Below are 27,266 nucleotides of genomic sequence, written 5' to 3' on the forward strand. Positions count from 1 at the left end.
GAGCTGGCCCTGTGAATGTGGCCTGGGCCTCCCTGAGAAAGTTAACCACTATTGGTTTAATTAGATGTCCTTTCCTAAATATATGGTGTATTTTATACCAGTTCCTTGTAGAAACAACAGAAGGTAGTTATTGACTGTTCCTTCTACCCTTAAGCTGCTTTCTGGTGCCCCACCATGGAACGTATAGAATTAGGGACACTTAAATTACTTTTAGAGTGAAAAACTTCTTAAACAGCTTTATAATGTGGAAGTCATTATCTTTTCAACTTTCAGTAGACCAATGCTAATTGTGTCCCATTCAGATGATTTTCAAATGTACTTTAAGTCTGACTGTAGTAAAATCTAATAAAGCATAAAGATGACCAGATGAGCTACTTTGTAGTTTGGAAAGTTTGAAACAATTTGCAGGTGTGGCTGTTTAATTCACGGAGAGCAGCAGCCTGGAACAAGCCGCTGTGTGCCAAGAAGATCTCGTGCACATTTCACCAGTCACTGCTTTCCATTAATAAACTCTTCTAAATGCAGCTGTCACTTATCCCAAGCTGCTATGGTCTGAATGTGTCCCCCGCAAAACTCACATGTTGAAATCTAACCCGCCCCCACCCCCGCCGTCCCCCTCAAGGTGATGTTATCGGGAGATTGTCCCTTTGAGAGGCACTTAGATCATGAGGGTGGAGCCTTCATGAGTGGGATCAGTGCCTTTATAGAGGAGGCTCTGCAGGGCTTGCTCTCCTCTTCTGCCATGGGAGGATACAACGGAAAGTCTGTGACCCGGAAGAGGAACCCCTCAATCGACCATACTGGCACTTTGATTCGGACTCCCAGCCTCCAGAACAGCAAGAAATACATTACTGTTGTTTATAAGCTACCCGGTTTGCGGTATTTGTTACAGCAGCCCAAATGGACTAAAACATAAACATAATTCACAAGAGTTTGTGAATGTTTTATGCCAGGTAGGAAAGGCATAATTTTGGACCACAGGACATGGTAAGGGAGAATAGGCCTGGAAAGGGCTTCATAAGAGACTGACACAGCCGGTTTGGACACAGCTGACTAAGATGCAGCCGGAGCTTGGTTTCTCAGCCTCAGCACTATTGGCATGTGGGGCTGGATAATTCATTGTTGTCAGGGCTGTCCTGTGCATTGAAGACTGATTATCAGTATCACCCCTGGCCTCCACCCACTTGATGCCAGTAGCTGCCTTTTTCCCAGCTGTAATAGCAAAAATGTCTCCAGACACTGCCCAATGTCCCCTGGGCTGCAAAATCACCCTCAGTTGAGAACCATTGAAGTAGGAAATTCGTTCATGGTTCCAGAGAAAAACTTTACACTGTCTGTAGTTTGTTTAGTTCACTGATGGCAGTGGCACCAACTATGAGCTACTAAGAAGCATTTGTCATATGCTGTCAAGAGGTTGACCTTTAAAGCCCATCTCAGTTGAGTTCCAGTCTACCCTTCTTAGGTGGTAGTCTCTTCCCTGAACACCAGTGTTTTTCAAGATACTCATTAGGATATTATGAAATCTATTTAGTGGGTCCCAACCAGCATTTAAAAAAACAAGAGGAAGAAGAATGGAATGGAATAAAATAGTACAGAAAATGTCAGGGTAATACTTTATGGAATAAATATTTCTTTGCAAAACTTTGGATTATATATATAACTGTGAATGCTTGCTCATATTGGATATTAATGTAAAATGTATTTCTTACCAAGAGTTGGCAGTCAAAAGAGTTTGGGAATCCCTATTCTATTTAACATATCCCTTGGACATACACTTCTCTCCTAATGTGAAGTGTATTAGTCTCTCACTAATGCTATAACAAATTACCACAATTTAGGGGATTAAAACACACAAGTTTATTCTCTTACAGTCTGGGAAGTCAGAAATCCGAAATCAGTTTTGCAGCACTAAAGTCAAAGTGTTGGCAGGGCAAGAACTTCAGTCCTATAACTGCAAGGAACTGAATTCTGCCAGCGGTGAGCTTAGAAGAGGATTGTGAGCCTCAGATGAGATAGCAGCCCAGACTGACATGTTGACTGCAGCCTTGTGGGACCCTGAATCGAGGACTCCTTCAAGCTGTGCCTGGACTCCAGACCCATGGAAACCGTGAGTTATAAACTGATTTTGTTTTAACTTCCTAAGATGGCACTGATCTGTTATGTAGCAAAAGGAAACTAATAGAGGCATTCAAAGGATTCACTAGAGCAAAAATCTAAACTATGCTGATATAGTACATGGATATTAATATTAAAATTGTGTGATTTTATGTAATAATATGGAGGAATCTCAGATGCATTTTTGCTAAGTGAGATAAGCCAGACCCAAAAGGCTGCCTGCTATATGACATTTTGAAGAAGACAAAACAAATAGGTCAGTGGTTAACAAAGACTGGGGAGAAGGGAAGAGTGTTGACTGTAAAAGGAAACAGGAGGGAACTTGCGGGGTGAGTGAACTGTTCTGTATCATGACTGTGATGATAGATACACATCTCTATATATTTGTCAAAATTCATGGAACTGCACATCACAAACAGTGACTTTTACTCTGTACAAATTTAAACATAAATTTTTAAAACTAAGTAAATTACAAATCGTTACTTGGAGCTACTTGCCCTGGAAGAGTTTTTTCCCTAGTTGGACAATAGGAGAGGCCAAAGAGAACTCTTTCCTGGGATTGGAGCCACCACCATAGGACTTAGCCTAGAAGTAGTGGAGAAGGTAGCTTCCTTGTCTTGTCCTCTGAACACTTCTGTCCCACTCATGGAGCCAGGGTCCAGTCAAAATGATCAAATCTAATGTAGGGCCTGGTAAAGTTACTGAATGTCAGAGATAAGCAGAATTGCTAGGAAAAGTGAGTTAAGTAGAAGAAGAGAAAAAAAATCAGGTTGGTTTTATATTTCTCCGCAGTTGCAATATTTAAAAAATGTATGGTAATGGACTAGACTTGGAGACGTTAGCATGGACTCATGTTTGTTGTAATATAGAGACAGTTGGATGCATGTAGAAATATGTATAGATATGTGTATATGCACTGGGTAGTATACACAGAAATATTTCTTTACTCTGAGAGGGTCTAGAAGAAGCGAAAAGGAAAGAAGTGCTAAACCCCAGTGGCAAAGAGCACACCCAGCACCCAGATCTTGGATTCTAAATACCATTCTTCAGTAAAGGGGAACAGGACTCACTGGAGAAATGGCTGATCCTAGGGCTGGGACAGGGAATATACAAGATGAACCTGGAGCATCTTGTGGTGCCAGAAAGCAAGGAAATGCTCAAAAAACAAGACAATGGATGTATGTCAAAGGGAATCACAGGCTATCTGAAAGAGCTCTCAATGGCCAAAGCTGAAACATTTTGAGCAACAAACTAAATAATGTCATATTGGATTATAACCCAAAGTATAAAATATCTTTGAATCCATATTGACACAAATAAATGAGTAGGTAAATAAATAAGAACAGACAAATCTCCTGTACAAAAGAATTTCAAGGGAATTCCTTGGCTGTCCAGTAGTTAGGACTCCATGCTTCCACTGCAGGGGGCCCAGGTTCGATCCCTGGTTGGGAAATTAAGATCCCGCATGCTGTACAGTGCAGCCAAAAAAAAAGAATTTCAAATAATTTATGTAGGTGCTATACTCTGAAATCAATAGAGCATAACTCTCTAACCCTTAAATATGGGCTGCCTATAGTGACTTCCATCCAAAGAGTACAGTATGGAAAGGAGGACAAGAGTGGAAAAATCTGACAAACACTGCCACAAGTGTACAATCAAGTTTAACATCATCAGCGATGAGTCATGTTGATAGCATGTACCCTGGACATGTTGTGGTGAGAATGGCACGTTACCTTTGCAATCTTCCTCCCAAGCACCCTAACCCTAATCACAAGAACAACATCAGAAAAACCCAAATTGAGGGCCAGGCTACAAAGTATCCTTACCTGTATTATTCAGAACTCTCAAGTTCATCAAAAACAAGAAAAATCTGAGAAACTGTCACAGGCCAGAGGAGCCTAAGAAGAAGCGATGACTTAATGTAATGTGGTATCCTAGATGAGATCCTGGGGCAGAAAAAGGACATGGATTAAAAACTAAGGAAATTTGAATAAAGTATGGACTTTAGTTAATAATAATGTTCATTAGTCTGGACAAATTAGTTGATTAGTTTTGACAAATGTATTGTTGGGGCCCAGGGCAGGCTGCCCCAAAATATGCCTCAATGGCATATTGATTGTTTTGAACTAAAGTTACTTGAGAAGCAGCTGGTGAAAAAAAATATTTTAAAAAACCCACTCTGACCCTGCTCTTTCCTGCTGAAAGCAGGAAATAAGTCTCCCAAGTGAAGGTATCCTCCCTATATCAGGAGGATAGAAAGCATCCTTATCACCAGTTAGGGAATTCAAGGCTAAGAAAGCTGTATAAACAAACTGTGTTCCTTCTCCGTTAGTCTGCTACCCCAAGCACGAGCCCCTTTGTTTTGTTAAATCTTCACAAATAATTGTTTCTTTGTCTAAAAATGATATATAAACAGCTAGCTTTGGTCACTTTGGGGATTCCATTTCTATAAGAACTCCATGTGTAAGAACTAAATTGTTTTTTTTCTCCTGTTCTATCTGTCTTGTGTCAATTTAATTACTAGACCAGCCAAAAGAACTCAAAAGAGGGGTAGGCGGGAAATTTCCCCCTCACTGACAGTATCCTTCTAATGTAGGATATTAGCAGTGGGGACAACTGGACACCGGGTATAAGGGAACCCTCTGTACAACCGTTGCTACTTTTCTGTAAATTTAAAGCTATTCTAAAATTTTAAAATATTTTAAAACATTTAAAAAATCTAAAAGCATGTATAGTGTGATTTTCTTTCCTTCCTTTCTTCTTTCCATCCATCCATCCATCCATATATCCATCTGTTCTTCCATCAATTCTTCTCTCTGTATTTGTACATAGAGTGTTGCCTGTAATGCTGTCCACCACATTTTTGGTTTTCCTGCAGGGTATGGATCCCTTTTGTAAAAAAAAATTGAAGTAAAGTTGATTTACAGTGTTGTGTTAGTTTTGGGTGTATAGCAAGTGATTCAGATATATATATATATATACACACACACATATATTTGTGTGTATATGTGTATATACACACACATATATATGTATTCTTTTTCAGATTATTTTCCATTATCAGTTATTATAAGATATTGAATATAGTTCCCTGTGCTATACAGTAGGTCCTTGTTGTTTATCTATTTTATATATAGTAGTGTGTCTAGTGGTGTGTATCTATTTTATATATAGTAGTTAATCCCAGACTCCTTATTTATCCCTCCCCACTCCTTCCCCTTTGGTACTATAATGTTTTCTATGCCTGTGAGTCTGTTTCTGTTTTGTAAATAAGTTAATTTGTATCATTTTTTAGATTCCACAAATAAGTGATATCATATGATATTTGTCTGACTTGCTTCACTTAATATGATAATCTCTAGGTTCATCCATGTTGCTGCAAATGGCACTATTTTGTGTCATTCTCTTTTATGGCTGAGTAATATTCCATTATATGTATATATATACCACATCTTCTTTATCCATTCATCTGTTGATGGACACTTAGGTTGCTTCCATGTCTTGCCTATTGCAAATAATGCTTCTATGAACATGGGAGTGCATATACCTTTTTTTGAATTAGTGTTTGCATTTTCTCCAGATAAATACCCAGGAGTGGAATTGTTGGATTGTATGGTATTTCTATTTTCAAATTTTGAGGAACCTCCATATTGTTTTCCATCATGGCTGCACCAATTTACATTCTCACCAACAGTGCACAAGGGTTTGTCCACCACATTTTAAGGATTACTGTATCTGACTAGTGAAAATTGTGGTGATGTTCTGAACTGCTTGAATTACTTATTAATCGTGTTATTCCTATCAAGATATTAAAGTCACTATGTTTTTTTAAATGGAGTTGGAGAGAGATGTGCCAGTCCTCAAGAACTTGATAATATTCTAGTTATGATAGGAACCAACATACATTTTCATTTTGTAAGAATTTACAGGATATTTGGCCCAAGAGAGAGCTTGCTAAATTACCATAATTCATCAGTACATTTAAATGTCGTTGGTTATATAATCTTAAAAAAAAAATAGCATGTTTTAAATTTTTTTCCTGTGGAAACTCCAACCAAAAAAAACACTAATGGATCCTAATTGTGTGATTTTGCTTTAAAGATACATGTCTTTTACAGTCAGCCACTACAGGGGGGAGGAATGCTCAATTGTTCCCACTTCAGTCCAGTAGAGCTCATTTCTTCTGTAGCCAAGAAGTAAAGCATATCTAAAAGCAAACAGTGCATTTAATACAGAGTAGAGCTCTGCCTAATAGGAGAGGTAGGGCTGGGATAATACAAATAATTATTTCAGGTGAATATAATTGCAATAAGGAGTTGATTGTGAATAAATGAAGACAAAACTTGAGAAGAATCACTTGACTTTTTTCTCCCTATCCCCCAAAACAGAAAAGACAGCCAAATCTCTCAATTTCTAAAATGTAATGTTATTTGGAGGTAGGTTCTAAAACCTTAAAATTTTAGCACTGGAAGAGGTATTCGATGAACAGAAAAATATTCAAAGTCACTGAGTCCAACCCCCTCATGTTGCAGATGAGGAACAGAGGATCTGCACACTCAGTTTTAAGGAATCCTGATAAACACAATTCTGCTTACAAAACAAATAAATCAGGAGGTGATACTAACTTTACAAAATGATCTAATGCAGTGTTCCTTTAAATGTGTTCCCTATATATTCCTAAAGTATGATTCAATTTATAAAAATGGAATTTACCCACAACCTTTAGGAATTCATGTAAATTTAGCAAATACACATTCCTGAAATGTCTTCTGTGTACAAGGCTCTGTGCTAGGCACCACAAGCAGTGTAGCAACAGACCCCAGCTCCACTGTGAAGTAATAGAAGTTCTTGAAGAAAACATTTATCCTGGAAGCTCACGCTCCTCAGTAAACATAGAAAACGGAAACATTTTTCAGAAATTATCAGAGTCCAGTGACAAGCAGCCATCATCCCAGTCTGAGTCTCACTTCCATTCCCTTGTGCCCTCATCTTCCTCCCTAGCTTTCTCCCCATCGCTGCTTTCTGTATACCAGGCCAAGAGCCCACAAACATCTGGCTAGAGCAAATCAAGTGTTTACTTAGGTAGATTTCCAAGGAAATAAACCAACCTACACAGAAATGAACTAGAAAGGAGAAAATATTAAAGTTCTTCTAAATCTTTTACTCTTTAATTGGCCTTCATTTTGGAGTTCTACTTTTTGGTAGGTATGTGTCTTAGTGCTTTAATTCACCCAGATAACTGAAGTTGATACATTCTGGGTTTAAACATGAGTCTGCTGTTTGTCTTCTTAGAAGGAGTATGTTAAGATTTTACTAGTGAAGTGTTAAAGCCTACCTAAGTAGCAGTCAACACTCTTCTGAAGGCTCCACCCTGGGGAAGGTATTTGCCTGTAGACAGTCACAGGTTGACAGAGTTCTTGGAGAATTTGTAACCAATAGTGCAACTCTAGGACTAGGACTAAAATGAAAAGGAAACATAATTTAATCCTTTGTTTATAGCAGCGGCACAGCCCTGTGCATCTCAGTGTTATGATTTGTAAAGGGTTGATAATTGGGGTAGAGATGATAAAAGTAAAGCGTTACTTATACCACACCAGTGTCATCCCTGAGGCAGTTATGGTAATGGAAGGATCCAGACAGATCCAATAGGAGTTTCATGAAGATTCAATTCAAATGTTTATAAAACACCTAGATACGTTTCTAAATGACAGATATTCAAAATGCGTCTGTTCCCAGTTCACTTCCGAAAGCTCCTGTCTCCCAGCCTCACAGAATCTGCGGTGACGACATTTTTCTTTTTGAGTGGGTGTCCAAGTTTAAAGTTTGAAGTAGTTATGAAGAAAATCAGACTGGAAGAAAAACAAAGCCCAATAACAAAAACAACTTAGGAAAGGGAAGAAAAGTCAAGGTGAATTTAGATTTCTAAAGATACTGTGTTTCTGGCCAGAGGAAATAACACATTTTGCCAGTTGGCTTCGTGGACTTCAGACTGGGCCCAGAGACGGAGCAGATATTGGAGCTTCTTCCTGGATTGTGTGGCCAGACTTATATCCCTTCGAATCTCCAACCATAATTCTCTGAGAGATGGGAACTTGTCCATGTCATCTCCATTCACGCACCTTCTCATTCAGAGGTGATGATGCTGAGGCTGTGCTCTCTCCTGGTGTAAATGGGGCTAAAAAGGGCACCATGTTCACGGCAGGCCTTGGGCCCCAGGATGTCCCTTGGCAAATTCTGCCACTTCTGGGAAGACCTGTTGCTGATCAGCCTCGCCCATTCCCTTTCTCTTCCCGTCAGTCAGACCTGCTTTCCTCACCACACGGAGAACTTTCCCCTGGCTTTTTCTAGAAAGGGTCAGTGCCCAGCTCTTATTTGTGTGTCTGGCCCACATCCACAGGCCCTAAGCTGACTAGAAATCTCGATACGCTTGAGGGCAGGTTAATGAAACACAAATTAACCACCCTCACATTTCACAACCAGGATGGACCCAGAAACCGAATGTAAAATTAATTAAAACGTCAAGAATGAGACTAAAAAAATTGTGAGGAGAACATTGACATTATATGTGGAAAGCATGGGGATCTGTTCCAGTTCTTTTAGAAGGAGCCCACAGTCTAAGAGAGATGCTCACATCTCAATGTTCGGAGCAACTTGGATGCTGGAGCAGGGGGACAAGAGGCAGAAGGAAAAGATGTGAACTATCAGCTTGTGCATTTCATAGCCACTCATCTCACAGAAGAGCTCTCGGACTGATGGGAATCTTTAACTTAGTGTAGTCATCTGAGCTGGTTCCTAAAATAACAATAAGTACTAGTAATAACAAGAAAAACAATTTGTATGTGTCATATTGCACTCTAGTTTTGATTGCTTTATATAAGCTTCTCTTTCGAGTGACATAATCCTGTCCTTCCAGCTAGACTGTAAATTGTAGGTCAGAGACTGACTCTCAGACTTCTCTTTCCTCTGTCAACGCTTAGGCCACCTAAGCAACTCACAGTAGGTACCCAACACAGAATGGAGCTTGAGGTACTCACACAGCTAAGATAGACCTCAATAACAGTCTTTTTCTCCAGCCCCCCTATTAAAGCAGGTGCATTCTCTAACTCTCCTGAACAGATAGTTCTCTTTCCTCTTATACATCACCGGAAGTGACAGACAGTGAGCGCCCTGACCACCTAGTCAGGCCTGGTAATCAGTTTGTATGTAAACTGATGCACAGCCACACTGATTGCTCAAATACTGAAATGCTTTCGTACCCACTGGAAAATAGGCACTGCCGCAAGCCTTCAAATGCTCCCCCTCTGCCACCCAGGCTCCGCCCTTGGAGCTCCCAGGCCCTCTCACCATCCCCATCAGGTTGCTAGGACTGCTATAACAAAAGACCACAGACTGGGTGGCCTCTACAACAGAAATTTATTGTCTTACAGTTCTGGAGGCTAGATTCGAAGTCTGACGTCAAGACGTTGGCAGGGTTATACTCCCTCTGAAGGTGCTCAGGGAAGGTCTGTTCCAGGCCTCTCCCCCAGTTACTGGGAGTTTGCTAGTCTGCTGACTGTCTTTGGTATTCCTTGGCTTGTAGACACGTTGCCCTGATCTCTACCTTGCGACACATGGTGTTCTCCCTGTGTGAGTGTCTGTGTTCAAATGTCCCCTTTTCATAAGCACACCAGTCATATTGGATTAGGGACCCACCCTCCTCTGGTATAATCTCATTTTATCTATAATGACCCTATTTCCAAATAAGGTCACATTCTGCGGTACTGGGGGTTAGGATTTAAGCATATGAATTTTGGGAAGGACACAGTTCAACCCCTAATATAACTTATCAACTAAAAGTCAACACCCGGCACAACAGGAGGACTCCAGGACTCACTCCAGTCCCTCACCCATTCTGATACGTCCATTCACGCGAGGTAGTACTTGGTAAATATTTTGAATATTTCCTTGCTCCCAAGAAATTCATTCAGTGCTGACAGATTGACTGACTTCCCAAGAAGTGTGTATAAAACTTTTGTTCCACATTTGGATAACACTAGGAATGCTACAGATTAGTATATTAGTGGTTCCAAGCCAGCTGCATGCTTAGAATTCTACCTGTATTTAATATCAGCTGGTGAATGAAGAGCACCAAATGGATCTGCCTAACCCCTTCCCCAGGGTCTAAGGAAAACCAGACCCTCAGAAGCTAACGGCAGCATGCTGAAGGAGATTCTTACAGGCTAGAGATGTTTGACATCCAGCTATGAGGGTCTCTGAATTCTTGATCTGTTGGGATGAGCCAGGATGGAGTGAAGGTGTATTTAATGGTAGAAAGGAGGATGGGGTGAAGGTGTATTTAATGGTAGAAAGGAGGCCTGCAGGGACTAATGAACTCTCTTGCAGAGCAGGGAAGACCTTGGTAACCCTCTGAGGCTTGAGCAAACTAAGGATCTCGACTCTAGGGCCATTTATTGGGATCCCATTTCCTCCCAGGCAAATCTAGGTTCTACCAACCAGGACAAAATTCCTCAACATATTTTCTCTTCCAGTTCACTGAGGGTTGTTCCCATTTCCAAACAACTGTCACGAGTGTGGCCCAGATCATTTTTCATCTACCTTCTTTTCTGCCAGAACATAATAACAGTTCTGCTCTTTGAATATCACTTTGCAACTTTAACATTCCCTCAAGGGGATTTCTGCTGCATGTGTGTGGAGGACAAGACATCATCTGTGTGGGGTGAACGTGCAGGGCGTGAGGGAGGAGTACTGGGGGCATTTTCAGTCAGGGCCTTCCGCAATTCTTTAGACAAGGAGTTTTCAATTGTTTCCGAGTTTAGCGAGACCAGTTCTTTAAAAAAAAAAAAAAAAAAAAAAAGTCTGTTTTGAATAAAGAGTGTTATGCTTCACAACAAACAAGCTTGAAAATCTCTGATATAGGCTAACACCCTCCTTCTCAGAGATGAGAATTCTGTGGTTCCAAGAGGTTTGGGCCTTACTGGGGCACTTACAGACGTCTCTCCCTGGGAAGCAATGGACTGGGTTCAAGTGGCCTCTTTCTTAGCCCAAAACTCTTTCACGCCACACTGTCTCTTACTCCAGCCCCATTTAATTCAAATTGAGCTAGTCCTTTCCTTTTTCATTTTATCTTTTTATTTCTTCTACCTGTTTGGCAGAGCTGTCCTTTCAAAATAAGGTTCACAGAATCCTGCAAGTAGCTGTGGCTGCAGAAGAAGAGAACACAGGGATCCCAGAGTAAGGAGACATCTAAGTTCAAACATCTGGACAGCTGTCTCAGGCCTCTGCCTTCATGCAATGACAGCCTAAAGTTCTGACAAACTCTCTTGATCACTTATTATTTCCTCTGAGCCTCATGCTGAGTTCCTTGGGGAAGCTTCTGTTTCTGCAGTGTTGGACGACTGCAGGGGTGGCTAACAGAGCTTAAGGTTTGCATAGCTTCAGGCATTCCCGATGAGTCCTGCTCTCTGTCCCTTGGGTCCCAGCTCATCCCTAGAGTATGGGCTCCTGACCTCTGGCTGAGCAGCGGGTTCTAACCAACCCCCAGGTGTCCAGGTGCCTCAAGGGCTCATGGGACCTGGAGGTGGTCTGGCGTGTTCTGGGAATGTAATAACCTTGGACACCAAAAGGCTGATCCTGCTCTCTTTTCCAACAATAGGACCCTACCCTGTTCCAAGGAGAGTTACCCCAGAACTTCCTCCTGTCTTAAACGTGAAGAGGGGAAAAATACATACGAATATGTCCCCTACACACGAACGAGTTCTGTTCCTAGAGTGCATTCATTAAGTCCAATTTGTTCATAAGTCCAACAAAGTTAGCCTAGGTACCCAACTAACACAATGGGCTATATAGTCTGTACTATAATAGGTTTATAATACTTTTCACAATATAATACATAAAAAACAAACAAAAAATAAAGAAAACAGCACCTTGAAAAGCACAGTAGTAGAGTACAACAGCTGGCATCCAGGGGCTGGCATCGGGTGAACAGGTAAGAAGAGTTACTGACTGGAGGGAGGAGGGGAGGTGGGAGATGGTAGAGCTGAGGGATCGTCAGCAATAGGAGACAGAGGGCAAGCTGCAAGTTCACTCACACCTGACGTGGATGGCACAGGTTCTGGTTCCTTGCTGGATTCCGTTCTATCTACCCTCTTGAAAAAACGATCCAGTGATGTCTGGGTAGTGGCTCTTTTTTTCTCATCATAGATGACACGCTAGCACTGGATTGCATCCTGAACGGCTGCTGCAACCTTCGTGTACCTTTCTACATTCAGATCCTGTGCCTCAAAAACTAACAATGCCTCCTCAAATAAAGAAAATCCCCTTGCCATTTCCTGTGTCATGAATCTCTTCAGTTCTTCAGTTACTTCTTCCTCTTGTCTCACTTTGTCCTTTCTCTGGGCCTCCAATTCCATCAGGTCTTCATTAGTAAGCTCCTCATGTTGCACAGCAAGGAGTTGAGTGAAGTCGTCCTCTGGCAGATCTAGCTCCACCTTCTCATTGAGGGTTACTAAGTTGCTGAAGACCTCTTTGGACTTCTCATCTGCCTTCTCAAATCCACAAAAATCATGAACAGACTGTACAATAAAGTACACAAAAGCACAACCACTTGTAGAGGATGCATGCCCATGACAATGTATGCCAGACACATGAACTAACTTATGTGATTAGACATGTGAACGCACCATTGGCATCTTTGAAAGTTTGCAACTTGAAGGTTCGTGTGTAGGGGACTTACTGTACTTAATCTGTAGCAGGTGATTCAGCTACATTATTGTACATTTAGATGCAAATCAACTGTGGAGCTATGAGTGACACTTGAAAATAAGCCCTGTTGCCAAGAGGCTTCATTTGGTGCATCACATCAGTCTGGTAATAATCTGTTTGGAATTGTAAACTGCACTGCTTGGTATAATAGACATCAGTTTTCCTTTGGCCCAGTTCCACCGTGACCCCAAGGAATTTCTCATAAAGGCACATCTGAAAGTGCTCTTGTAGATGTGTTGGAGGCCGGACATTCGACTCAGCAGTGGGAGCAATGTTTCTGTATTGGACACCAGATACCAGAAGAAGGTTCAGGACATAGAAACGTTTCTTACTCTCTGTCTTCTTGATTTGAGTTCCCCACCTTCAAGGAAGAACTACAAGCACACTCAATAGTCCCAGCCTTTTGAGTTTGGGGAAAAAAATGACATAAGTACTTCCCTGAATTTTTGGTTTTTTGGTCATAGGGAAAGACAAGGGATTGGGGCAAATTTGCATCTGTTAAAGCTCTAATTACAAGGGGAAGTGAGGAAGGGGCAAAATTAGAATCTACGTTTTTCCTTTGATGGGTGGAGGTTAGGGTGGGGAATTTCTTTTATTTTTTAAATTTTATTGAAGTACAGTTGATTTACAATGTTGTGTTAATTTCTACTGTACAGCAAAGTGATTCGGTTTTATATAATATATATGTATATATATATATACTTTTTCATATTCTTTTCCATTATGGTTTATCACAGGATATTGAATATAGTTCCCTGTGCTATACAGTAGGACCTTGTTGTTTATCCATCCTATATATAATAGTTTGCACCTGCTAACCCTAAATCAGTTACTTCTTCCTCTTGTCTCTCTTTGTCCTTTCTCTGGGCCTCCAATTCCATCAGGTCTTCATTAGTAAGCTCCTCATGTTGCACAGCAAGGAGTTGAGTGAAGTCGTCCTCTGGCAGATCTAGCTCCACCTTCTCATTGAGGGTTACTAAGTTGCTGAAGACCTCTTTGGACTTCTCATCTGCCTTCTCAAATCCACAAAAATCATGAACAGACTGTACAATAAAGTACACAAAAGCACAACCACTTGTAGAGGATGCATGCCCATGACAATGTATGCCAGACACATGAACTAACTTATGTGATTAGACATGTGAACGCACCATTGGCATCTTTGAAAGTTTGCAACTTGAAGGTTCGTGTGTAGGGGACTTACTGTACTTAATCTGTAGCAGGTGATTCAGCTACATTATTGTACATTTAGATGCAAATCAACTGTGGAGCTATGAGTGACACTTGAAAATAAGCCCTGTTGCCAAGAGGCTTCATTTGGTGCATCACATCAGTCTGGTAATAATCTGTTTGGAATTGTAAACTGCACTGCTTGGTATAATAGACATCAGTTTTCCTTTGGCCCAGTTCCACCGTGACCCCAAGGAATTTCTCATAAAGGCACATCTGAAAGTGCTCTTGTAGATGTGTTGGAGGCCGGACATTCGACTCAGCAGTGGGAGCAATGTTTCTGTATTGGACACCAGATACCAGAAGAAGGTTCAGGACATAGAAACGTTTCTTACTCTCTGTCTTCTTGATTTGAGTTCCCCACCTTCAAGGAAGAACTACAAGCACACTCAATAGTCCCAGCCTTTTGAGTTTGGGGAAAAAAATGACATAAGTACTTCCCTGAATTTTTGGTTTTTTGGTCATAGGGAAAGACAAGGGATTGGGGCAAATTTGCATCTGTTAAAGCTCTAATTACAAGGGGAAGTGAGGAAGGGGCAAAATTAGAATCTACGTTTTTCCTTTGATGGGTGGAGGTTAGGGTGGGGAATTTCTTTTATTTTTTAAATTTTATTGAAGTACAGTTGATTTACAATGTTGTGTTAATTTCTACTGTACCTATCCTTCCCCCACCCCTCCTCCCCTTTGGCAACCACAAGTCTGTTCTCTATATCTGTGAATCTGTTTCTATTTCATAGATATGTTCATTTGTGTCGTATTTTAGATTCCACATATAAGTGATATCATATGGTATTTGTCTTTCTTTTCTGACTTATTTCACTTAGTATGAGAATCTCTAGGTCCATCCATGTTGCTGCAAATGGCATTATTTCATTCTTTTTAATGGCTGAGTAATATTCCAGTGTGTGTGTGTGTGTGTGTGTGTGTGTGTATATATGCCACATTTTCTTTATCCATTCATCTGTTAATGCACACTTAGGTTGCTTCTATGTCTTGGCTATTGTAAATAGTGCTGCTATGAACTATAGGGGTGCATGTATCTTTTAGAATTATAGTTTTGTCTGGATATATGCCCAGGAATGGGACTGCTGGACCATATGGCAACTCTATTTTTAGTTTTTTGAAGAACCTCCATACTGTTCTCCATAGTGGCTGCACCATCTCACATTCCCACCAACAGTGTAGGAGGCTTGGGGTGGGGAATTTCTACACAGCAACAGTCTTGAGGTCCTGGACCAGCCATGTCATTTGCACATGACTGGCTGTTTTGCTGCGTGGTAACTTTTGATACTGAGACATTTTGCCCTAACCTAAGAAACAAATCATCTTAGCCTGGGTTCTTCAATGAGTGGAGCCTGAGGTAGAAGCTTATGTGCTTTGTTATCTAGTGCAATCCCAGGAAAGGAGTTGGGGAAAGGACTGAGATGGGGAGGTACGAGATCCAGTATGATAGTGCATTATCAGCTCCACAGCTGGTACCAAATACAACTGATTGCTCAATCTCACAGGACTGAAGAGAAGGACAGAAGAATTTATATTCTGCCTCCTACCGGTCAAATAACACATTAATTGCCCACATCCTTAACATCTCCGCCTTCTGGATTGTACAAATGTGGGCACTGAGTGGTCCCATGCCTCATCAACACTGAGGAGATTGAAGCCCAAGCCAAGAGCTGCAAGAGGCACGGCCTGTCAGGTTGTTGAAGGCTCCATGGAGTTAGTCATGGCATTGGAGGCTGGAAGGGGACACATGACCTCTGACTCCAGGTCTTCCCAGGCCCAAGACTGGGAGTGGATTTGACCTCAAGTAGGTGGCTCTGGATTCTTCACTCCTTGTGCCATTTACACCTTTTTATCTTCTCATCTCTTTCCCCTCCTCCCTGACGTGGACTAACCCACCATTATGGTAGACAGTGATAGGGACCACCAAGATCTCTCTTCAAGGAAGCATTTGCTGACGAGCAGTGAAAAGTGCAATCAGTGAATAGCCTCCAGCTGTCAGCTGCTTTAGGATCTGCCTTAGCTGCAGAGATCTGCTTTGAGCAGGGTCATGCCCATTCAGGGGCAGAGTCTGCATCCGGTTACTGAACATGGACTGGCCATCTATTTCAGGGATATAAAGCCCCAGATATTTGTTTTGGGTCAGTTTTGAAGGGCCATTTTCATCCCAGAGCTCCACTGGGTGGCCTGTGCCACAGCTTGACTTCTCCCTCTGCCGAATCCTGCGTCCTCCCCCTTCCCGTCACAGGTTTTATTCCTAATAGATATCGTGCATCCCAAACCCCATCTCAGCCTCTGCTTCTGGAGAACCCCGCCACCCAGCTTACAATATTGCACGCCCAGCATGTGTTGTCAAATGTGTGTGATGAACTGGAAAATTTCAGCCATTCAAGAATGTGCAACTTGTCTTTACAACCCACCCCTGGCCCCCACTGGCCTCAAGGGACCTAGTCCTAAGTCTATTCCAGGAGCAGTGGTGTTGGTGACAGCAGTAAATTTCTGATTCATATTGGCAACACCACATGTAGATATCTGGGGCCAAAGGACTCCTGGACAGAAAACACTGGAATTTCTGCTAAGTGTACCAAACAGTGTCTTTAGGGAATTACCATATAGGTGACCTCATCTGTATCTAAAGATTGGCTATATCTAAAGGCCAGGACATATAGATACATTTATGTTCAGTATTTGATGGTTGTAGAATACCTGAGCCCTTGTATTTCCTCTCTGGGGTTACTTACTGTTGCCCTGGCTTCCATATGTGTTAGGCCAGGTAGGAGGCAAAGAGCCCCATGTCCTTCTTTCCGCCCCCCTCTCTGCTCTTTCAGGGTGGCCCCATTTAGCATTACAGTGGCTTAGGGAGTAGTGGGAAGATTTTGTGGTGGAGGTTGAGGAGATAGGCAGTAATAGACTATTTATTTTCCCTGACAATCCCTAATTCTGTTTGCTCATGTTGGACACTGTAGGGCGGCGTCAGAGGGGGATGCCCTGTGCAGCATCACAGCCTGCCTTCTTCCATGAATGAGACTCATGCAGAACATGTAAGGTGTGTGTATGTGCCCTTGCACCCATATACCCCAGCACACTCTCCTTAGGAGGTTCATTCTTCCTCCCATCTAGCTGTACCTGGAGCCTCTTTGCCAGTCTACTCTCCCAATCAAAATAATATATGCTGCTTTCAAGAGGAAATGGAAAGGGTGATTGAGAATTGAGCATCTGTTAGAACCATCTCCTTTCAATTTCCATGTTGTTTCATCCAGAAACAGTGTAAATGATGCAGAGACACTGACAGGAAGCTCCCTGTTTGCTCCATATCAGAGCTCAGACCTGACGTGTTGTGTGTACTTCCAGTATTGGAAATTCCTTCCATGTCCTGCCCTAACTGTTGACTCATTTTGGGGAAATGAGAGTTGTTGGGAGATCACTGACTTAACTCAGTGAATTGACAAGAAACTAGGCCAATGAGACCCAAAGGAAGACAAAGTGCAGGCGCGGGTAAGGTAGCTGCTATGGCAGCAACAGATGGGGCTCATCAATGTAGAATTTGTCTATGAGACTGTCATTTCATGTTCTCCTATGTCTCCTGTGTCCCCATGAGGCTCATGATGTCATGGAAGAAACCCATCATGCATTTTTTTATTGTTACTTCCACCCCTAGTCCTTTAGCTAGGAATCATGTAATTTTAATTTTTCTCCAAGAGAATGCCCATCTGGTCAGATTTCATACAGTACTCGGTCTTTGTTCTCTATTATCTACAATTAATTATAGAAAATATTTACATTTCAACAATTTTAAGAACAATTCATTTACTCTTTTTTTTCAATCTAGTCAAATTTTATTTCCATTTTGTGATGTTTATCACAATTGAGAAAATCCTTGGTCCTTTCTAAATCAAGATAAAAAGAAACACATAATAAGGTACTACATTATATAGATCTCATCAAGAGAGTTACTGTTTAATCCACTGACTGTGAAAAATTAGCTTTACATACTTTTTTACCAGTATCCCAGCAGGAGTACAGACCTTTTCATATGACATTTGAACAAATAAGAGCCTCAGAGCCCAGCCACAGATTTTTGGTTTTATATAATATATGGATCTAAGTCCTAGCTCTGTTTCCAACCACAAATTCCCTCATGGCTCCTGGTGTGTTCTTCTGGCTGCTGATTTCACAACAAGAACATCAACACTTCAAGGACACAGTGTCTCCTGGATGCGTCAAGGGACCCTGCCCTGGCCTGGCTTCCTGAGGGCATCCACATTGGTCACTGTCCTCACATCGGTCACTGTCCTCTCCTCTCATTCCACCCTACCCCCCTTTTCCAGATGTTCATGTATTAATACTTGCCAGATCCTTGCTATTATTGCTCTTTGGGGCCCTTTCAGAGTATGAAGTGTGCAAGTTTACAATTTAAACCTTATGGGTTTGAATTTTCAAGTTGTGAACTTAAACCTTTTGGTGATTACTCTTGTCCAAATGCAGCTTCCTGCCCTCATGGAAAAAAAAATCATCTCCAAAGACACTTGGACATGAAGTAGCTATTGGCAAAAGAACATATTGTTGGTGACTTGCGTGTGAAGAAACCAGAAACATATGGATTACATTTGCTTTTAAATGAGCATGGTCTTTAAAATGAAGGGAGTGAATGAATTATTTGGTAATATCCAGTTGAGAGGTGGTCAATATTAAAGTATTTGAACAGTAAGGCAGAGCACCAGGCCTGCTTTCAGGATTCTCCATCCCCAAGCAGCAGGGAGCTTCTGTATTTGGTTCTGCTGAGGCCAATCCCCAGCTGTGAGACCTGTTGTGCAACGCAAATACTGGCTTCGGTTGGGAGGCCGCCGCTGTCCAAAGACATTATTGAGTGGATTGAGTGGTGGGTATTAAACATTTGAAACAATTGTAGTATATTAGCTGCCAGCCAGTCTTTGTAAATAGAAATCCTACCTAAGTGACCGTGGGCAAATCCCTTTGCTCTTCTGGGCCTATCTCCTCATCTGAGTGAACATTAAATAAGAAAATGTACGTGAAGTGCCAGGTTCGGACCTGAAACATTTATGACTGTGCAGATTTATTCGATTCCTCAGTAGAGAGAAAAGTGAGTTTTTAATCACTGCAGCAGAAAGAATGACCATAGCCTTTCTTGTGTCAGGCCCAATCTGACATAGATGTGTGTTTTCAAGTTCGACACAATGTGTAGAGATTGGTCAGTGATCTGATTTTAAAAGTATCTTCAGATCATCAGGTGGGGCTTACCAGCTTTCTCTTTAGGTATCATCAATTGTTAGTTTTCCTTGGATTTTTGTCACCAAAAAGGCAAACCAGAAACAAGGAGGGAAGAAATGCCAGAAATAGGTAGGATGAAGTCATCCAAAATATGTGATACTGTTTCACAAATACAAATATCTTAGAATCAACAAGGACAATCTTCTAGAGGATGCAAAATCACTAAAAGGCAATCAAAACATCTGTGCAGAGTTCTAAGAGGATGCAGATGGACCTGGGGTGGGTATGGGCTGATGATATGGACTATCTTTTTTTTTTTTGGTACGCGGGCCTCTCACTTTTGTGGCCTCTCCCGTTGCGGAGCACAGGCTCTGGACGCACAGGCTCAGCAGCCATGGCTCACGGGCCCAGCCGCTCCGCGACATGTGGGATCCTCCCAGACCGGGGCACGAACCCGTGTCCCCTGCATCGGCAGGTGGACTCTCAACCACTGCGCCACCAGGGAAGCCCTGGACTATCTTTATGTTTCAAATGTTTGGTAGAAGTGAAGTGAAATCTAAATTTGAAATTACTAAGAATTATTGAGTAGTCCTTAAGTGCAGGACAGTAAGCTAGCTGGGGTGGGGAATGCGGGCACTGAGATGAGCCAGCCAGGACCTGCAGTCAACAGACAGAATTCAAGACAGTACTGTAATAACAGCAACATTATATTACGCATAACCTGCCATCTAGCCCTGTGAAGAAAATGAAAATCTTTCTTCTATGTCTAAACTTGTGCAGAGTTTGCAGCCTTTTTGAAATCTGGTCTGGTGCATTCCTCTGTCATTCTAAAACAAGCCCAGGTCCCCAGGAATAGGGACTTTAGCTGGCCCAAGAGCATTCTCACACCGTTTGTTTCTTGGTCACTTTCATAACCTCCATGGCTCTTTCACAGTCACTGCAGACTCAACATGTGTGTTAGGTGATGCAATATTTCTTTCTGCCACCCAACCAGGTTCCTTCTGTCTTCCTTCTCTTTGTCATTATACTACAGTCTCCCACTGACCGAAGTAGGTTGCCTTAGAACTATCATGGATCATTCTTCTGCTTCATTCCCCATTATACTAAATTGCCACATCCTGATGACTTTTTTTAAAGTGTTTTATTGAGATATAATTTACATATTGTACAATTTGCCCATTTAAGATGTACAATTCAGGGGGTTTTAGGATAGTTGTATATGTGTGCAACCATCACCACAGTCAATTTTAGAACACTTTTGACACCTCTAAAAGAAACTGTTCTCTTAAGCTATCACCTCTGGACTCTCCCATTCCTGTCCCTCCCATCCCCCAGCCCTAAGCAACCACTACTCTTTGTGTCTCTATAGATTTGCCTATTCTGGGCTTTCATATGAATAAATCATGCAGTATGTGGGTTTTTGTGACTGGCTTCTTTCACTTAGCCTAACGTTTTCAGGTTTCATCTGTGTTGTAGCATATATCAGTACTTCATTCCTTTTTATGGCCAAATAATATTCCATTGTCTGGATATACCACATTTTGTTTATCCATTCATAAGCTGATGGACATTTCAATTGTTTCCACTTTTAGGTTGTCATGAATAATGATGTTATAGACATTCGTGTACAACTGTTTGTGTGTATATATGTTTTAATTTTACTTAGGCATATATTGAGGAGTAGAATTGCTGGGTCATATAGTAACTCTGAGATTAATCATTTGAGAAGCAGCCAGACTATTTTCCAAAGTAGGTGTACCATTTTCCACTCCCACCAGCAGTGTAGGAGGGTTCCATTTTCTTTACATCCTCTCCAACTCTTGTTATTGTCTATTTGATTCTAGCTATCCTGTTGACTTTGAAACATCGTTTTTCTCTGAAAAAAGGTAGCATATTTCTTGCCTAGACCTTTTTGTCCCTTCCCAATATCACCACCCTAGTCTAGAATTTCATCACCTCATGCAGAATTCTGGAGTCTAAACTGCTTTCTTTTCTCCCCTTTCCTAATTACACTACCTAACCCTGCCAAACTCTATATGAGAAATGTACGTTAACCTATGTTCAGTCTTCCTCAGATCCCTTCAGTGACTTCTAAGTTCCTGTCCCACCAACTCTGAACCACTCTTGTTGGCTTTCCAGGTACCCCTGAAAACTCTGGCCCTACCTATTCACCTCACCACAATCTCCCCTCTCCCTGACCACATCTTTAGGCAGATGCCACCCTCCTACGAGCAGTGATGTTGCTGTTCAGTGTTGCCTCCTGGGCCTTAGAGTTCTCACTGTGAATGTCCTCTTTTTTCTCCCCCTTGACCAAGAAATACCACAGCTTCTACGAAGTCTTCTCTGAGTCTTTACCTTTCCTTCCCCTGTCCAAGAGGTGGGTGTGGCTAGTCATGTGTCCAACATGTAGGCCAGACTTGTACTTTCTCCCTGGAATCTGAGCCAAGTGATATATGGATTGAAAAATGGTGACAGCAGTCTCCTACGAAGACTCTTCATTCATTCCTATTACGTAGATCCCAGACTCAGCCTTGAATTCCTGTCCCGTGCATGATCTGATTCTCTAACTCTTTTCTTTTTTCTTTTTTAACATCTTTATTGGAGTGTAATTGCTTTACAATGGTGTGTTAGTTTCTGCTTTATATCTAACTCTTTTCTTGAGGCTATAAGCTATCCCCTTAAGTTACCAACATTCCTTTTCATTTGTTTATTTTCCTATATTAGCCAAAGCCACACTTTATTGATTAAACCTGATAATCCTAACGGATACATCAAGCACGATAGTACTATTATGAATGTTTCTTCAGCCCTTGCTATGGACCAGGCACTGTGCAAATCTCTTCATCTAGATGATTTCAGTTAATCTTTGCCTATCACCTTCTGAAGTAAGTAGCATCTTGTCTCCTTTTTATGCATGAGGAAATTGTATGTTTGAGAAGGCTGAAAACTGTCCCAGGGAGAAGCTGATTAATGGAGGAGCCAGGTTGGTGCAAGAATATGTGCCGTTCACTATTGTTCAGTAAGCCCTCTCATGCCATCGGCCTGGCAGCCAGTGAGGGCTCTTCTCCGCTGAGCACCTTTTACATTTGTACCTTCTTTGCTTTGAGGAGAGTTCACATTTCTCTGATGGCACTTCATCACCGATCCTGTATTATTATAATTATTTGGGTGTGTTTCTTAACTTCCTTAGCCCAGAATCTAGTATGTATAAGAGGTAATTAATAAGTATTTATGAAAGGATAAGTAAACGTAGAGTTGCATCTAAAGAAGATCTAGTGAAATTTCCAGTTCTAAGGAAAGAAGGAAACCGCTTTAGAGGGGTTAGTAGAGGAAACTCGCCCTGGCAAAGACAGCAGCAGCTACCCTTTTCCCATATTTATAATTTCTTCTTTTAAAAAGTATGTTATTATAAAATACTGATCTCCATTCCAGTACTTTACACACAAACCTTTAATAGTAGACTGTGGTTTTGGTCACCAAGGTTACTTTAATTAAATTCAGTAGTTAGCAAATGCTTGTGGCAAAATTTCTCTCAAGCTACACCATTGGCCAGTGGAGCAAACTGCTTTTTACCAGGGTCTCTCTGTTGAGATGTTTTCTCCTTTTGTTTTTTCTTTTTAAAAAAAAAACAAAAAACATTTTATTTTTCTTATTTTCCTCTTGCTTCTCCTAGACTTTCATTATGGTCCAGCTGAACCAGCTGCTGCCCCTCTCCTTGTAAACTTCATGTTACATCCCGGAAGAACTGGAGGAGAATCAGTTTCCCATGTAGCAGCTATTGGGGATGGGTAAGAACAGAGGGAGGGGAGCAGCCCTGTTGGGATAGAATGATGCCAGGCTGGCTGGCTGATCCTGGGTAGAATTAAGTAGGATGGCAAAGACCAACATAAATGATGTCAGTAGTAACATTGTCATGTTCCCACAAACTGCATGAGTTGTCTAATTGAGGAAATTTTTTAAACTTCCACAGAAAAGATGCAAAATCTAGCTTGTCTTTTTAAATATCATCAGTTGCTACCGTTTACTGTCCAGGCTTCAGTGGTTAAGACTACTGTCCCCCTTATAAGGGCCAAGGAACACAACATTTGTATGTTTCTTGCCCCCTGTGGTAATATAGAATACTGTAAGCTGCCCTTTTCAGATGAACCATGTGATAGAAAGCCAACTTGACCCCTGCAGATAGTGGAGCTGATACTGTAACTGGAGACAGAGGAGAAAGGCTGAGACAGACCATGCAATCAGATAACTTCAAGGAAGGATGAGATTAGTTCAAGAAGATCAACATGGAGAATGAAAGAATAGAAAATAGCAAGAAGTTACCTTCTTTTCAAAAAGTGAGTATATTCTGTGCACTTGAAAATTTTTGTTTCATTGAAATGTTCTTTCCCAATATTAATAAATAAGCAGAATGGTTCTGAAAATGCAAAGAGAGATGGTAAAGGAAGTTAAAAGATTAGGTAGAAAGGCTTCTATGACAAAAAAGGTTGTTTTTTTTTTTTGTGGTATGTGGGCCTCTCACTGTTGTGGCCTCTCCCGTTGTGGAGCACAGTCTCCAGACTCGCAGGCCCAGCGGCCATGGCTCACGGGCCCAGCCGCTCCGCGGCATGTGGGATCTTCCCGGACCAGGGCACGAACCCGTGTCCCCTGCATCGGCAGGTGGACTCTCAACCACTGCGCCACCAGGGAAGCCCAAAAGATTTTTTTAAAGACAACATATTTCTCTAATGTAATGTGTTCGTGGCAATGCAGAAGTACCTGAACATCTCTCTTGTAAGATTGGATGCACCTGCACGTTTCAAACAGCATGGCAGATTAAATGCCTCAGTACAGCTCTAACAATTTTAATTCTTGCTAACTCAAGCCTATCTGAACAGTCAGGAAAGCTAACCTGAGTCCCAAAAAGAAAAAGACTGTTGGGGGCTTCCCTGGTGGCGCAGTGGTTGAGAGTCCGCCTGCTGATGCAGGGGACGCGGGTTTGTGCCCCAGTCCTGGGGGATCCCACGTGCCGCGGAGCGGCTGGGCCCGTGAGCTGTGGCCGCTGAGCCTGCGCGTCCGGAGCCTGTGCTCCGCGACGGGAGAGGCCACAACAGTGAGAGGCCCGACTAGTACAAAAAAACAAAAAAACAAAAAAAAAAAGAAAAAGACTGTTGGACGCAATGGTGAATTTATAGTATGCTGAAAATGGGGTAGGGTAAAGTGAACCTTACTATCTAAACCCAAAAGCTTTAATAACCTGCAATGTAAATCAACAGTTAGCCTTATAATAAGACTTATAAAGCCACCGGATAATAGTTGGAAAACTGGTTACATAGTCATAGCCAAAAAGCACAGGAAATCATAGACCTTTGGTTTTATCTTGAAAGACAGATTTGACTTGTATTTGAATGTTTCAGTTATATACAATAATTTCATCTTCCCCAGCTTTCTAGTTTTTGGAAATTATTCTTGATCTTAGTAATAACATTCTTGAAGCTGATTCTATGCTAGTAGATGTAATTTCCATGGAAATAGAGTGGAACATAGAGGAAAAAGCCGAACTGTTTAAAATTGTTCATCAAATTTGCAGTTCTTTTCTTTAAACAATACCTTGTAATTTATCGGGTATGGCCAGAAAACAAGCTGCTCTACTCAAATAAATTTTGTAGGCAAGAACCAAGAAAACTTTTTTTTTCCAAACTCTTAACTATTTCTGTGAGGAAATCTTAACATTTTCAGCTTCCTTAAGCCAAGTAGACAGAATATAGCTAAATCTTTTTTGACTTGGATGTGGATGACTCAGGGTAATCATTTTGAATATCTGGAAGGTAGAGCAGTGATATGTTAGAAAAAGCACAGGATCAGGAAATCTGGTTATAACAAATTAACTCTGTTACTTCGACAAATCACTTCATCTGGGTCTTGATTTTCTCACATTTAAAATTAGGGGTTGATTTCTTTTTTTTTTTTTTGCGGTACTCGGGCCTCTCACTGTTGTGGCCTCTCCCGTTGCGGAGCACAGGCTCCGGACGCGCAGGCTCAGCGGCCATGGCTCACGGGCCCAGCCGCTCCACGGCATGTGGGATCTTCCCAGACCGGGGCACGAACCCGTGTCCCCTGAATCAGCAGGTGGACTCTCAACCACTGCGCCACCAGGGAAGCCCAGGGGTTGATTTCTAAGGTTCTCCAAGAACTGAAATCCTTTACTTCTGAAGTCAATTATGGGATTATGCTCAGAAGCTATGTGCTGTAGCTAAATCCATGTCCTCACCTGCCTTAACCCTTCAGCACATCTAACACAGCTGGTCACTCTCTCCTTCTCAAAACACTTCATTACTTGGGTTCCAGGGCTCTACACTCATCTTATTTTCCCCTTCACTGACATCCTCTTTTCTGTGTCCTTTGTTGAATTTTCCTTATCTTACAAAAGTCTGAATACTGGAGTGTACAATCTGCTCTCCATGCATACATCTTTCCTAGATTATTTCACACAGTTACATGGCCAAAGCCATAAAAAGATACCAACTATTGATAACTCCCAGATTTATATGTATAGTCCTCATGTCTCCCCTAAATTCCAGACAGCCTACTCATTATCTCCATTTGAGTATCCAATGGGCATATCAAAATCGATGATTTAAACAGAACCCTTGATTTTCCTTCACATGCCTAATCCTTGCCAAGAATTCTGGTTGTCAGTAAATGGCTCTTCCATTTATCTTGCTTCTCAGGTCAGAGCTTTGGAGTCAGTCTTGGCTCATCTCTTTCACTCATATTCCACATGTCCTCCATTAGCAGATCCTTTTGACTCCAGTTTCAAAATATAACCAAAATCTAACCACTTCTCAGCACTTTCAACTGATACTATCATAGTCCAATATACCATCATGTGTTGCCTTGAGATGGCCTCCTAACTGGTCTCCATCAGCAGCGGAGTGATCCTTTCAAAACAGAATCTCATTACATCCTTCCCCTGCTTGCAACCTTGCACTGGCTTCCTGTCACAAAGAGAAGAAAATCCGGAGTCCTTACCTTGCCCTGGATGATCCAGCCCTGGCAGCCCACTGCTCCATCTCCCCTCGCTTCTCACTCTATTCCAGCCACATTCCTTGCTGTTTCTCAAACTCAGTGAGCACACTCTTGCCTCAAGGTCCTTACTGCTCCTTCTGTCTGGAATGCTTTCCTCCCAGCTCTTTGTATGGTTGCTCTCTCACTTGTTCAAATGTTACTTCTTCAGAGACATCTTCTCTAGCTGTTCTAAAATGACAGCTGCCCCACTTCCACCACTCTCTTCCTTTACTGACTTCCTATTTCTCTAAAACATATATTACTACCCAATATTATTGATTTGTTTGGTTGTTTACTGTCTATTTCCCCTGACAGAATGTCATCTTCTTGAGGGCAGGACTTGGGCTGTTCTATTCACCGCTACGTCCCTAGCGACTACAACAATGCCTGACATTCAGTAGGAGCTCAATAAATATTTGTCAAATGAATTATGAAGGTATTGAACTGTTTGCATGTAACTTAATTTGTTCCAGAATGTCTGCAAGCATGATGTTTGATGGGTTTGTAATCTCCTTACTTCTCAGGGTGCTAGCTTCTATTCCCACCCCTACCATTTTATAATCTGCTGCTCTTCATGAGCTATGGTTATAACCTACAAAAAATTCCAGGGTTTCCAGGGGAAGCTAGATAAATAAACTTGTTAGGACAGTGAGATTCATTTTATGTATGATGCTGTGTTAATAGGTCCTGTCTGTGGCAATGTGGAAAAAAGTGACTTGAATGGGAGCCGGAAACTTGGAGCTCTAGTAATTACTCCTCCACCAACCAGCTGTGTGATGCAGGCCAGTCACATGGCTTCTCGTCCCCTCCTCTGTCTCCAGGTCCTGAAGATATCTTCATATGGCTGCTGACTAGCAGAGCACCTAAATCTGTGACACCTATTTTTA

General features: G+C 41.7%; 1 long non-coding RNA gene across 2 annotated transcripts; it reads left to right on the plus strand.

The window, feature by feature from the left end:
• The first annotated feature begins 1,882 nt into the window (after positions 1-1,882).
• On the plus strand, positions 1,883-27,266 carry LOC102980104 (uncharacterized). Of its 2 annotated transcripts, none has more exons than XR_002891701.2 (4): positions 1,883-2,107; positions 23,009-23,123; positions 23,515-23,669; positions 27,064-27,266. It is a non-coding gene; the product is annotated as an uncharacterized lncRNA (long non-coding RNA). The 2 variants fall into 2 exon arrangements; XR_008618102.1 differs by lacking the exon at positions 1,883-2,107 and adding an exon at positions 22,111-22,220.

This window comes from Physeter macrocephalus, chromosome 8 (genome assembly GCF_002837175.3).
Source record: "Physeter macrocephalus isolate SW-GA chromosome 8, ASM283717v5, whole genome shotgun sequence".
Lineage (NCBI taxonomy): Eukaryota > Metazoa > Chordata > Mammalia > Artiodactyla > Physeteridae > Physeter > Physeter macrocephalus.